General features: G+C 41.1%; 1 protein-coding gene and 1 long non-coding RNA gene across 2 annotated transcripts in view; both read right to left on the reverse strand.

Moving 5' to 3' along the window:
* The window catches only part of LOC118560258 (protein NLRC3-like), a 492,641-nt gene that overhangs the window by 392,954 nt on the left and 87,108 nt on the right, over positions 1 to 12,579 (reverse strand). The window lies entirely within an intron of this gene.
* Positions 634 to 3,238, reverse strand: LOC110368221. Its single transcript, XR_004929230.1, has 3 exons — positions 2,283 to 3,238; positions 2,147 to 2,216; positions 634 to 910 (listed from the first exon to the last, which is right to left on the reverse strand). It is a non-coding gene; the product is annotated as an uncharacterized LOC110368221 (long non-coding RNA).

Consider the following 12,579-nt stretch of genomic DNA (forward strand, 5'->3'; position numbering starts at 1 on the left):
CTTACTGAACACCCACACAAAGCCACAATAAGTATTTAGTAGGGCTTTCTCCAGAACACCACCAGAAACCATCCAGGGGTTGCTAGAAGATAAAGAAAGGAAAAAAATGATTAAGACGTGACATTTTCATTAAATTTAACTGCATTTCTATCAGTTAAAGAAAGACAGGATGAGAAGGACAGATTTGGTGGACGGATAATCCTTCTCTGACCTTCCCTAATTGTAGCTGTCTCCCTGTCCTTCTGTTAGAAATGGACAGGGAGACAAGGAAAAGGAGAAAGTGCAAGAGACAGAAAGACACACAGGGACAGAGAAAGACAGATAGAGAAAGAAAGAGAGACAGACTGAGATAAAGTCAGTCAGAGTGAGAGAGACAGAAAAACAGGGGGAGAGACTCTGAGAGAGGGAGAGAGAAAGACTGAGAGGGGGACAGACGATGTGTTTTTTCCTGTTCATGCCATGGACAGGAGGACAGATTGTGTGTAAATGTGTCATTTTTAGAAGTTCCACTGAAAGTCCATCAGCTTCCAGAGCAGAGTGGAGACATGTGGCTTCACTGCTGATTGGTTCCTTTGCACCAGGCGTCCCGTTGTTCTGGACTTTTCTTTTCTGCTTGCAGCTTTTGTTCCCCTTTCTGGGTTGAGGCCGATGAATCGTCTGAAAACAGACGGGGGATATATAGCTCAGTGTTTCTTCATTCTTCTAGATCTTCTTACAAAAGGATTAGTGAACTTGTTCTCAGCTTTGGATAAACTCCAGTGTACATGTGGCCTCATGCGGATACTCCAGGTTAAAAATCAAAAACACTGCAGAAAGTGCAGCGAGAGCAGCCAGGAATGTAGGCTGTGTGCTTCACAAACCACTTCAGCCTCCAGGCTTACCATCCAATGCTGAAGACTATTGGTGTCTCCTGGTTAAAAAGAGTCTCATTTTAACATTTTAATTTAGTGTTCAGGCACTTCCTGTTTTTATGTGTTACCAGGTAAGTACATTTAATGACATTCAGACTATTCAGAATTCAGCAGACAGGGGCAACAGAAACAGCTGATGTGCCGTCCCTCTGCCTATAGACACAATGAGATGATGTGTCCACTATCTATGGATATATATCTAAGGACAGCAGACAGAGAGAGGGATGGCAGACACGTCTCTATATCAGTGACATAGAGACGTATCTGCTACTGCTCAGGCACATCTGCTATGTCTGCAGACAAGATGCATTTCCACCCTTCTGACTACAGATGTAGGGCTAGCAGATACACACGATGTCAATATCTCTCTGGAGCTTCCATCAATGTGTCTAAAGCAGGGCTTAAAGCAGAAATAATCTACACATAACGCCACATTAGTCACCTCACGTGCTTATTGTGCTTATTAACCAAATCTGGTCCTTTTAAAATATCCAGTGATAATTCCTGTATCTGTGGCAGCTTTCAGCTTCAGAGCCTTGGCATCATCCTGGACAGCCTCTCCTTCACTTTCCACATCCAGAACATCACCTGGTTAACTTTCATCTCTGCAGCATCAAGTTCTTCCTTCACACTTTAGCCAAACTGCTCCACAGTTCACTTTACAGTTAAACTTCCCTCCCTGTCCTCCAGAAACCTCCAGAAACTACAACCAGTACACAGACAGCAGCTTCATCACTACATCATCTACTTCACACCTGAACATGAACTCCTCTGGCTCCCCGTCACATTCAGGAGAAATCTATGATCACACAGGGCGACCACAGCCTGGACAATGCAGGACACATAACCAGCACTATGATGACGTCAGACGCTTTTTTAACACAGATCACACATTACAATAATCACTTTTTGAAGTTTAATAAAGCTGAAGTTTTAGCCATGTGACTGGAGACCTGTCCAGGATGTACTGTGTCCTCGCCTCTGGCTTATTGACTGCTGGAGAATCACTTTGGTTCACAAAAGCACGTGTGGAATCTTTTTTTTTTACTTTTTCCCAAATCGGACCAGGTTTCATTGGTTGAGCACAGCTTCTGTTTAAAACCTTGAATAAAAAGTCTAGATGGAACTTTTTGCGCTCGTTTTCCAAATGACAGAGAACTTTAAGCGCTGGTCTATAGACAGAAGAATGGAAGATACAGACGCACTGAGGAATATATTGTGCAGATGCTACTTACCAAGGACAATGAGTCGTGGACTTGATGGCAGATTGTGAGTTCCTTCAACATCAGCAGCTGTAGCACACCTCTATAAAACATGCCAAGCTTAGACAAAACCCTATATTCATGCCACATCTGACTTTTGTATACTTACATCTGCATAAAGCAGAAGCCCATCCTGATGTTCTTGGAAATGTGCGAGGAGAAGCTTGGCCACCATGAACCCAAGCTCTTCATCAGCTGACAATAGGCTTTTCATTTCTTCATTTGTTGCTTTGTTTCTAAAAAAGTCAATAAGTAGAGTGCCAAAGTCCTCCATTGCACGGCTGAGGTGATTTTGTGCATTAACACCAGTAAGTTCTTCAAAATGTGCCGTGAGGTGCTTCTGCACCAACAAGTATGGCCGCTTGTATTTATTTCTTTAATAGGAGGCTCCTGTGTGTCATTTCTATGCTTTCTTTGTAAATAACAGGTTTCCTTCATTAAAGCCCAGACATCAGCTCTGTCTGCTCCACTGTGGCCGTACTGGTGATAAATGTTTAGTAAAGTCTTTTGTCTTCTAATATATCATCGCTCTCTGAAAGCAGTGGCTCAGGTTGCCATCTGCTGCTTCCATAAGTCACTGCTGGCCCTCTGCTTTCTGATCCTAGCATTTTCTGAAATGCCACCTGAACGTCGTCTGCCTGCTGCAATGTGTTTCTATTTACATGTTCAACCCGTGTTTTCATTTGTTTCAATATGGAGTAGCATCCTGGTTCAGAAATGGATCCTGGGTTGTCATAATCTGCTAAACTCTTTGGATATCGTTTGACTAGTTTAAGAGCAACAGTGAGGCGTTGGGCTTTAGTCGGACTTTTTTTCATTTTTCCTCATTTCATCAACTAGAATCCTGATCATTTTTCTACGGACAGGTGGGAGTGGTCTTTTCCCACTACTACTGCAGTTCACTCATCATTTGGTCCCAGGGAATCTGAAATGTCTCTGGCCAACTTGAAGGAGCTGATGAAGAGGTTGGTGCATTCACAATGTCTAAACTAGTTGAAGAGGAGGGGGGACTTCTTAGTGGAATATTCTCACACACATTTTTTCCCCAGCTCAAAGAGTAATACATGTTTTATTTACATTTTCTTTTTTTCTTGAATAACAACAGCAACCTTAACAACACAGTTAATTGTTAAAATTGACTAAATGTATTATTAACCTGTCTTGAAGTTGTCAAGCAGTTTGTGAATCTGGATGGGAGGAAGAACATGTGACAGGTCTGCTCCAGGAGCTCCTTCAACATATTTTAGATCCTCAATGGTTTCTACGCCCAGCCAACAAGCTTCTCCACCAGCTTCTCCATCTTCACCTGAGGAAGTCCAGGAAGGGCTTTAGTAACAGCCATCTGAATTTCCTCTGCAGAAACTGCTGACATTCTTCTAGAGAAGGAAAAGAGTGGTGAAGAGCAAGCACTGACAAAGCACACACTTTATACATGGGTAATGGATAGTAATCCAAAAGTTCTTCCTGACTAACACAACGCAGCCTTTAGGCAGTTTTTGGTAAGGCAGTAAAGGCCTTGATCACTGAGTGTTACAGAGCTGTAGCATTGTGTTAAGAAGTAAACAGAGTTTTCTTTAAGTAGAATAGCTTTGATTTTTCCAAAGACAATGCCTTCCTCACATTGATCCTCCACAAGAAACCTATTTTTCTGGTATGTTGTCCCTTTGACTTTTGCTTGGTGTGAAATCAGAGCAGGCTGGCAGTCTAGACTGGCAGGAGCATCTCTGATGTCATCATTGTAATCAGCCAGATCAACATCAGTTCCCCTTTCAACAATTACAGTAGGTGGGAACAGGCTGCCAGCACTTCAGAAAGCCTGAAGGAGCTGATGCCTTTCAGCCAGAGTGGAGCACAACTTCTTAAAGTTAGCCAGTTTTCTTTGCACACTGTTAGAAATCTGTATGTTTGCTTTCAAACCTAAGTGTCCACCAGCGAATGAGTGGCCCAGATTTACAAGTCAGCTGTGGATAATGAAGGACATAGTGGTGCTTTGGCCTCAGAGAATGGTCAGGAAACAGTTTCTTTCTATAGAACAAGTAGTCCTCTGTCATCACTTTTAGGTAGGCAGTAACTGATGAAATAGCTGCTGCACAAATGAACTCCACCATTTGGCTTAGCTGTAGAACAAGCTGCCACACATCATTCTCTGCTGAGCTTTTTATTTTGTCTCCAAATAGGACAGGTAGCAGTCTGAGGAAACATCAGTTCTGAGCTGCATGTCCTGCAACTTTTTCACTGCTGGGGTTGACTTCAGCTGGCTTATCATGTGCATCATTTCCAAGGTACCTGAATTGATCAATTCTTCTCTTCAGGTCCACATGTGTAAATTGTTTCTCAACTTTTACAAGATGTTTGATGTAGAGGGCCAAATCATAGGAAACAATGCCTTCATAAAGATCATGAGCAATGCACGGGGCAGGCCAGGGTTGCACACATGGAAGTTTGCTAGCTCATTGAACAGTGAGTCAAACCTGACTCCTTTTTTCTGATCTGGGTCTTCAGCCAGGACATTATTTTCAGATGACTGCACAGTTCTGGCAGGTCCAGTTGAAAGTGGGTCAGTTTCAAATGCTTTTTTTTTTCTATTTGGCAGAATCTACAAAAGAAATTTTCAGTAAAACCGCCAATACAGTGAGAGCCAAGGTTATCACCTACAATGGCACAGAGGCTGGCCTTTCACATTTCACCATTTGACAGCACCCCCAGGAACTTGGTGCTGCTGACCACAACTCAGCGGTGGAGGTGGTCAGCAGCACCAAGTTCCTGGGGGTGCACATCACGGACAACCTCACCTGGACTGTGAACACCACGTCACTGGTGAAGAGGGCACAGAAGCGACTGTACTTCCTGCGGAGGATGAGGAGAGCCCGCCTGCCCCCGCCCATCCTCACGACCTTCTACAGAAGCACCATAGAGAGTATTCTGACCAGCTGTCTCTCAGTGTGGTGTGGAGGCTGCAGTGCCGCCGAATGGAAGAACGTGAGGAGAGTGGTGAGGACAGGAGAAGGGATCATCGGGGCTCCTCTTCCCTCCATAAAAGACATTTCATCGCAGCGCTGTGTGTCTCGAGCCCGTAACATCATCAGGGACCCCTCACACCCCCACCATAGACTATTCTCCCTGCTGCCCTCTAGAAAGAGGTTCCGCAGCATCCGCTGCAGGTCCACTAGGTTCTGCAAAAGCTTTTTCCCTTCTGCCATCAGACTGTTGAACTGCTGAAGTATAAAAGTGTACCACACTAGATTCGCTGATTTGCACATTTGCACATTGTATCGTATTCTGCAAAATTGATGCTGCACCTTAACCGGAAACGTACTGCAAAACTGTGTACAATGCAACTGTCTACTTTTAAATCACTGCTGCACCCTACTGCATATTTGTCTACATTTGGTTTACATTGTTTACATTTCAACTGCCTACTGTACACTGCTGCACTTTATCCGGAAGTAAATTGAAATTTATCCTGTAAGTGACTGCGACTGATCACTGCACTTTATCCTGTACTGTAATTCACTGCAAGGTATCCTGTAGAGTTACTGCAATATTTCTGAGCTGTGTGAAAAACGAAATTTCGTTCTGTATGCACTCTGTGTATACAAAATGACAATAAAGAAAGTCTAAGTCTAAGTCTAAGTTCAGTACCACTCACCTCCAGATCTTTCAGATCTTTCACCAGTGTTCCCAGCACCAGGTCTTGTCCAGAGTAACGGAAATCTTGGTCTCTGCAAAGGAGAACCAGTTGCATATGATGTGTAGTAGATTGGTTGTAGGGCAAAATGTCTGCTAAACTGAGACAGACTGCAAGGAATTTGTGTTTTTCTTGCCTGAGCCCAAAGGGATTAACTTCCTCAAATGAGTCCTGATACAGAATCAAGCCGACAGACAACGGGTCAGTTTTAAGCAAAGCATTCTGGGAAATTAAATTGCCATCCCACATATCCTTATGTATATCTTTTTCACGGATATCCAAACGGGTGGATCTGTGCTGTTCTCTAATAGACTCATTGTGAAAAAGACCAGCAATTGTTTTTTTGATTGGAATGTACTGAGCAAAACGTTCCTTTCCTGCTTCATTGTTCCCCAAACAAATTGAGGAAGGTTCCAAGTATTTCAAGTTTTCCTTAAAGACGGTATTTGGCTTATGATCCGTTTTTAGTTTATGAGTATTGCAACTCTGGAAAAGATCATCATCCTTTACTTCATCTATCACTTTTTTAATATCTGTCTCAGGTACTCCAAGCAATACAAGTTTTTCATGTAACCAATTCATTTGATTCAACTGGCTCATGTCGTGTATTTCTTGGAACCCTTCAATTACAGTCTGAATAACAGATGAAGGAAGCAACATTTTTGCCTGCATCTTTAAATAAAAGAGTGCCAGATTTTAGAGAAATAAGTCCTCGTCCGTATTTTCTGCATTACCATCAAACTGCTCTATCATGGCATCGTTTGAAGGTTGGTCATTACATATATCTACTGAATGACCCATCACAGTTGTAACATGTGAGCTCTCCTCACTATCACCTTCACTTTTATTGCTTTTCTGGACAATGCCTTCAAGCAGATTATGTTCTGTTCTTCTTTTGTGACATCTTGATAAATGTGATGTGAATGTAGACAAAATGGTAAAGGTTCGGCTGCACTGTTTAAATGGACAACTTACACTTGTCCCTTCCTTTAGATGAGTTTTTAAATGTGAAAAGAAACTTACTGAATCATCACAATATTCAACATGACAGGTGAAATCGTTGTAGACTGAATCCATAGCTGCTTGTTGCTGCTTATGAAACCTGTAGGAATGAGACTTGAAAGCATTGAAGTTTTTCAACATCATGCTGCAGGTTGTTATTCCACATGTGCCTCAAATATGAAAAAAGATATTCAGTTTTATGTGGGCAAAACTGACAGGTAATCATCCTGGTCCTGAAATTAAAGCTTATTTTAGTCCAGGGTGCACATTAAATGAATAAAAAAAAAAAAAAAAATCTGATTTTATATGAGCTCCTCAACCTAAAAAAAAACAACCTATGGAATCATTAGGAATATACGTTTATTTAATTATTTAACTACCAGTAAAATGCAGCAAAAAAAGCACAATTGAGGCACTCTGACCGATGGAGGGAAAAAAAGCGCAAATCTTTTTTCTTTTTCTCCAGCTAAAGAAAACTCTTCCCGCCGATGATATTAAATGTCTAGTGAACACCGATGTTTTTTTGTCTCAAATAAAGTAGCAGCAACTGGTTATTAAATTTAAGAACACAGATAAATTATTTTTTCCACATAGATTTCTGACAGACTTACAGCAGGGCAGCCTAAGCTTTGACGTCCTCATCCCAATGAGATGCTCACTCTGACAACGAATGATGGAGGCTGGTCGTTCAGAAAATTAGATATTTTTTCAGACAGCAAGATGGAAACGTTTGTCATTGGTGGATGTCGCGCATGGCAACTACATTTGATTAAGAGTAACGGCAGCGCGAGGATGAATGTAAAAATGCTAATTATTTTAGGAATGAATGATTACAAACCAAGTTTAACCAAATAAAGCAGAAACTAACATGCATCTGTCTGGATGAGGCTCACTTAAAAAACCTTTTAATGTCGTCTCAGACGCAGGGTGCCAGAGTTGTAGCCTCGTGAGACCACCCTGATCTCGCGAGGTTTCAAGGTTTCAGTTTTTCAGCAAAATCAGCACTCCAGTGTCGCTCGTAACAGAGCGACGACGAATCTGATTGGTTTATTTGGCCCGTCTATCACCAACATAGGCCAATCAGCTAACCAGTATTTTCGCCCCTTCCCAAAATTACTTCAACGGAAGGTTTCCAGATGGATATGCGGAGCAAATCTATCTGGCGGAGTCAGGTTACCAGAGTTAGGCACAGAATAAGCCAGTTTGCGGTTGTCACGGACTATCAGACAGAAAGTGAAGTAATTACCCCAATACCTCTATACTTATTAATTTCAGCTATATATGTCACCATCGGCATATTCTTGGTAAAAAAATAAATGCCAAAATAGAGCTAAAACGCGTGTACTTGTGGTGCTCGTGATTCTAGCTTAGAAATAACCGGGGATAACTTTAGCAAAATAGATCGATGCGTGAGAAGCTCAGTATCATCACATAACATATATTTTTATCCACTAATTGACAAAAAAACTGCAAAAAGTACTTACCCAGAGAAAATCCGCGTCTACCCCGCGAACACAATGCAACTGTATATTTAAATTTTACAGTAAGGTTATGCCACTGAGCTACACTGGAGTGCTGATTTTGCTGAAAAACTGAAGTCACTGGCCGCCATCTTGCTACTCCCTACTCTCACAGAATCCCACAGGATTTGGTTGCAACAACAAGCAGTTTTCTGGCTGAGTGAAAACGTTTCACAGGTAATTCTACAGTCAGTGGATGTACTAACACTATCAACTACTAGGAAATTAGGTGCTGAAATATTTTACATGTTATTAATATTAAATATATATATATGTATATATAAATATGTGTATATGTATATCTGTATATATACGTATACACATATGTAAATATATGTTTTGTATATTGTTATTTATATATTTATAAATGGTAAACTTGTATATTTAAATGTATAAAATGCAAAATATTTCAGCACATGACTTTCTCAGTACTTGATAGTTTTAGAACATAACATAAACGTATATGGCATTTGACATTTTAAAAGTCTTAAGCCCCCCCTGAACATGAGAAAATCCTCGTTATTCGATGCTGTAGCGCACATATTCCCTAGTTACTGGGGGGAAATAGGGAGTACCAATATGGCGGCTGGTGGCTTCACAGAGACTCGTTCAAACAGACGGTGATTAGCAATCCAGTGTAGAATATAGCTCAGTCGGTTATGCCCGTGATCCAACGGTCCAATCAAATTCGATATTCTTTCCAGATTACAGCTAAGAGCTGTATTTTCAAAACCCAGCCTCATGGCTGAATTCTCATGCTGTAGTTTTTACAGCAATTCGTTACAGTATATATATATATATATATATATATATATATATATATATACAGCTATAGCAGTGGTGTACAAGAAGACTCACCTGTAACAGTCAACAGAATTTCAGCAGCAAGTTGGAGGAACTGTTCAAGAGCCAGTATGATCATGATTTCTGTGAAGGATCAGCTGATAAACAAGAAAATGTCCAGAGAAGATCAAAAGTTTTTCAATATTATGGAAACATCTGCAGCAATGCAGGATGGAAAGTATTGCTTGAACCTGCCATTAAAAGACCGGATGTCTGTTTACCAAACAATTTTGCAGTAGCCAAACGGAGAATACAAAGTCTCAGGTAAAGATTCAAGTTTAATCAGAACTTTCACCAGGAGGATGTAAAGTTTATGAATAACATCATTTCATGCAGAAGAGCAGAGAGCTAAAGATTTGAAGAAGTTGGATCTGGATATCGATAAGCTTCCAATGGAAAGAGCTTTGGGTCTGCAGTGGTGTGTGGAGACTGATGCCTTCCAGCTTAAGATGAAGCTGAAGTAGCAAGCCCTGACCAGGCGTGGAATGTTATCTGTGAATAGTTCTGTGTATGACCCACTGGGTTTCCTGGCACCAGAGACATTACAAGCAAAATTGATGCAGCAGGAACTGTGTAAAAGAAGCTGTGGCTGGGATGATGCACTGCCACAAGACATTTTACACAAATGGAGAAGATGGTTGGAGGAGCTAGAGCTACTGTCTACCTTTAGTGTTGACCGCTGCATTAAACCTGTTGGGTTTGGAACTATAAAGAATGCACAATTACACCACTTTTCAGATGCTAGTGAAACTGGATATGGAACTGTTGTGTACATTCGTATGATAAATTATGAAAACATCATTCATGTTGCTTTCCTGATGGGGAAGGCCAGAGTAATTATCACCATTCCCAGGCTTGAACCTTCAGCTGCTGTTTTAGCTGTGAAGATGGATGCTATGGTCAAAGCAGAGCTGAATATCTATCTGGAAAAAACAGCGTTCTGGACTGATAGCACATCTGTGTTAAAATACCTCAATAATGAAGACAGACGCTTTTACACGTTTGTGAAAGCGTCTTCATAGAAGTGCAATGCCAGAGGAAGTAAAACATCCAATAATTCTGGCCAAAGAACAACACATCTCCAAGTTAATCTTCAGGCATTTTCATCAAGTTCTTGGGGAAGGTTTTGGAAGTGTTTCTAGATAGTCGTGGTTTTGTGAGATCAGTGAAATTGAAACTAAGTCCAATATTATTGAGACCAATTTCCAAACTTTGCATGGTGTATGGTATCTAAATTAATGTATTAATGTTGCATTTGTGTCACATATTGCCTCCTGTACTATTATTGTTTTGGGAATTGGCATATTTGTTTATTATGCCATTTAGGGGCCGGTGTATTGGAGCCAAATGTGTATTTTGGGGTTTTGGCCTCTAGATGGGGCTGTCGGCTCCTATATATAAAACAAGAGGTGACGGGTAGTTGACAGGTGTTGAACCCGGAAGGGCATCCAAGTTTTTGACCGCTGTGGTGGAGTCATGGTGAACCAATGTTGCCGTGATGGAATAAATGGAGACCTTCATAATGGTTCATCTGCCTGAAACAGTTTTTGGACACAAAGAAGATTGCTGGAATTCATTTGACAAGCGAACATGTACAACGTTAGCTGCTCAGCGCGTCATAACTAAGCAGCAACGGATCAACACTGAATTAGCGCAGTGGTAAACTGGCTACTATACAGGTGCTGAGGCGGTGTGATGTCATCATTCAATTCAATTCAATTCAATTTTATTTATATAGCGCCAAATCATGAAACATGTCATCTCAAGGCACTTTACAAAGTCAAGTTCAATCATTTTATACAGATTGGGTCAGATTATACAAATTGGTCAAAAATGTCCTATATAAGGAAACCAGTTGATTGCATCAAAGTCCCGACAAGCAGCATTCAACTGATCCAAAATGCTGCAGCAAGAGTTCTGATGAAAATCAACCAGAGGGATCATATTTCTCCAATTTTAGCTTCCCTTCATTGGCTTCCTGTTAAATCAAGAATAGAATTTAAAATTCTTCTTCTAACGTATAAAGCCCTTAATAATCAAACTCCATCATATATCAGAGCTCTGATTACCCCGTATGTTCCTAACAGAGCACTTCGCTCTCAGACAGCAGGTCTGCTGGTGGTTCCTAGAGTCTCTAAAAGTAGAATGGGAGGCAGATCCTTTAGCTATCAGGCTCCTCTCCTGTGGAACCAACTCCCAGTTTTGGTCCGTGAGGCAGACACCCCGTCTACTTTTAAGATTAATGTTAAAACTTTCCTTTTTGACAAAGCTTCTAGTCAGAGTGGCTCATGTTACCCTGAACTACCTCTATAGTTATGCTCCTATAGGCTTAGGCTACTGGAGGACATCAGGGACTTTTTTACTCACTCTATTGAGTTCTACTGTTCTTCAATTATGCATTATGTGTTGTCATTTCTGCTTTAACTTTTTGCTCTCTCTCTTTTTCTTCATAGTAGGTACACCTGGTCTGGCGTTCTGTTAACTGTGACATCATCCAGAGAAGACGGCTCACCCGCTACTACCATCTAATGTAGAACAGATTACTAGTGATGACATGTTTAGCCGCATGTCATCATTCAACCGCTGGTTGTCTAGGTGGTGTCCTGAAAACGACGTGGGCTACATTGATAACTGGAGAACTTTCTGGGGAAAACCTGGTCTGATCCGGAGAGACGGCATCCATCCTACTTTGGATGGTTCAGCTCTTCTTTCTAGAAATCTGGCCGGATTTATTAGTTCTCCTAAATGCTGACAACCCAGGGTCCAGACCAGGAAGCAGAGCCGTAGTTTAACACACCTCTCTGCAGCTTCTGTACTGTTACCCATCCATTATCCTATTGAGACGGTGTCTTTCCCACGGCCAAAACTTAAAGAATCAAAAACTGATCTAAAAGAAACAAATCATAAAAACCTAATAAAAATCAATACGGTTCACCTTGAACCTAAAAATAAAACAATTAAATGTGGTGTATTAAATATAAGGTCTCTCCCTCCAAAGACTTTGTTAGTTAACGAATTGATTTCTGATAAACAGATTGATTTGTTTTGTCTCACAGAAACCTGGCTACAAGAGGACTACGTTAGTATAAATGAGTCAACTCCCTCCAATTATTCAAATTTCCACATTCCCAGATCTGTGGGAAGAGGAGGAGGAGTGGCAACCATCTTTCAGTCTGATTTATTAATTAGTCCCAGGCCAATTAATAACTACAGTTCTTTTGAACATTTAACCCTCAGTTTCCCTCATCCAAACTGCAAAGCAATAAAACCTCTTCTGTTTGTTGTTTTGTATCGTCCACCAGGCCCTTACACTCAGTTTTTGGATGAGTTGTCAGATTTCTTATCTGATTTGG

Source organism: Fundulus heteroclitus, unplaced genomic scaffold (assembly GCF_011125445.2).
Source record: "Fundulus heteroclitus isolate FHET01 unplaced genomic scaffold, MU-UCD_Fhet_4.1 scaffold_41, whole genome shotgun sequence".
Classification (NCBI taxonomy): Eukaryota; Metazoa; Chordata; class Actinopteri; order Cyprinodontiformes; family Fundulidae; genus Fundulus; species Fundulus heteroclitus.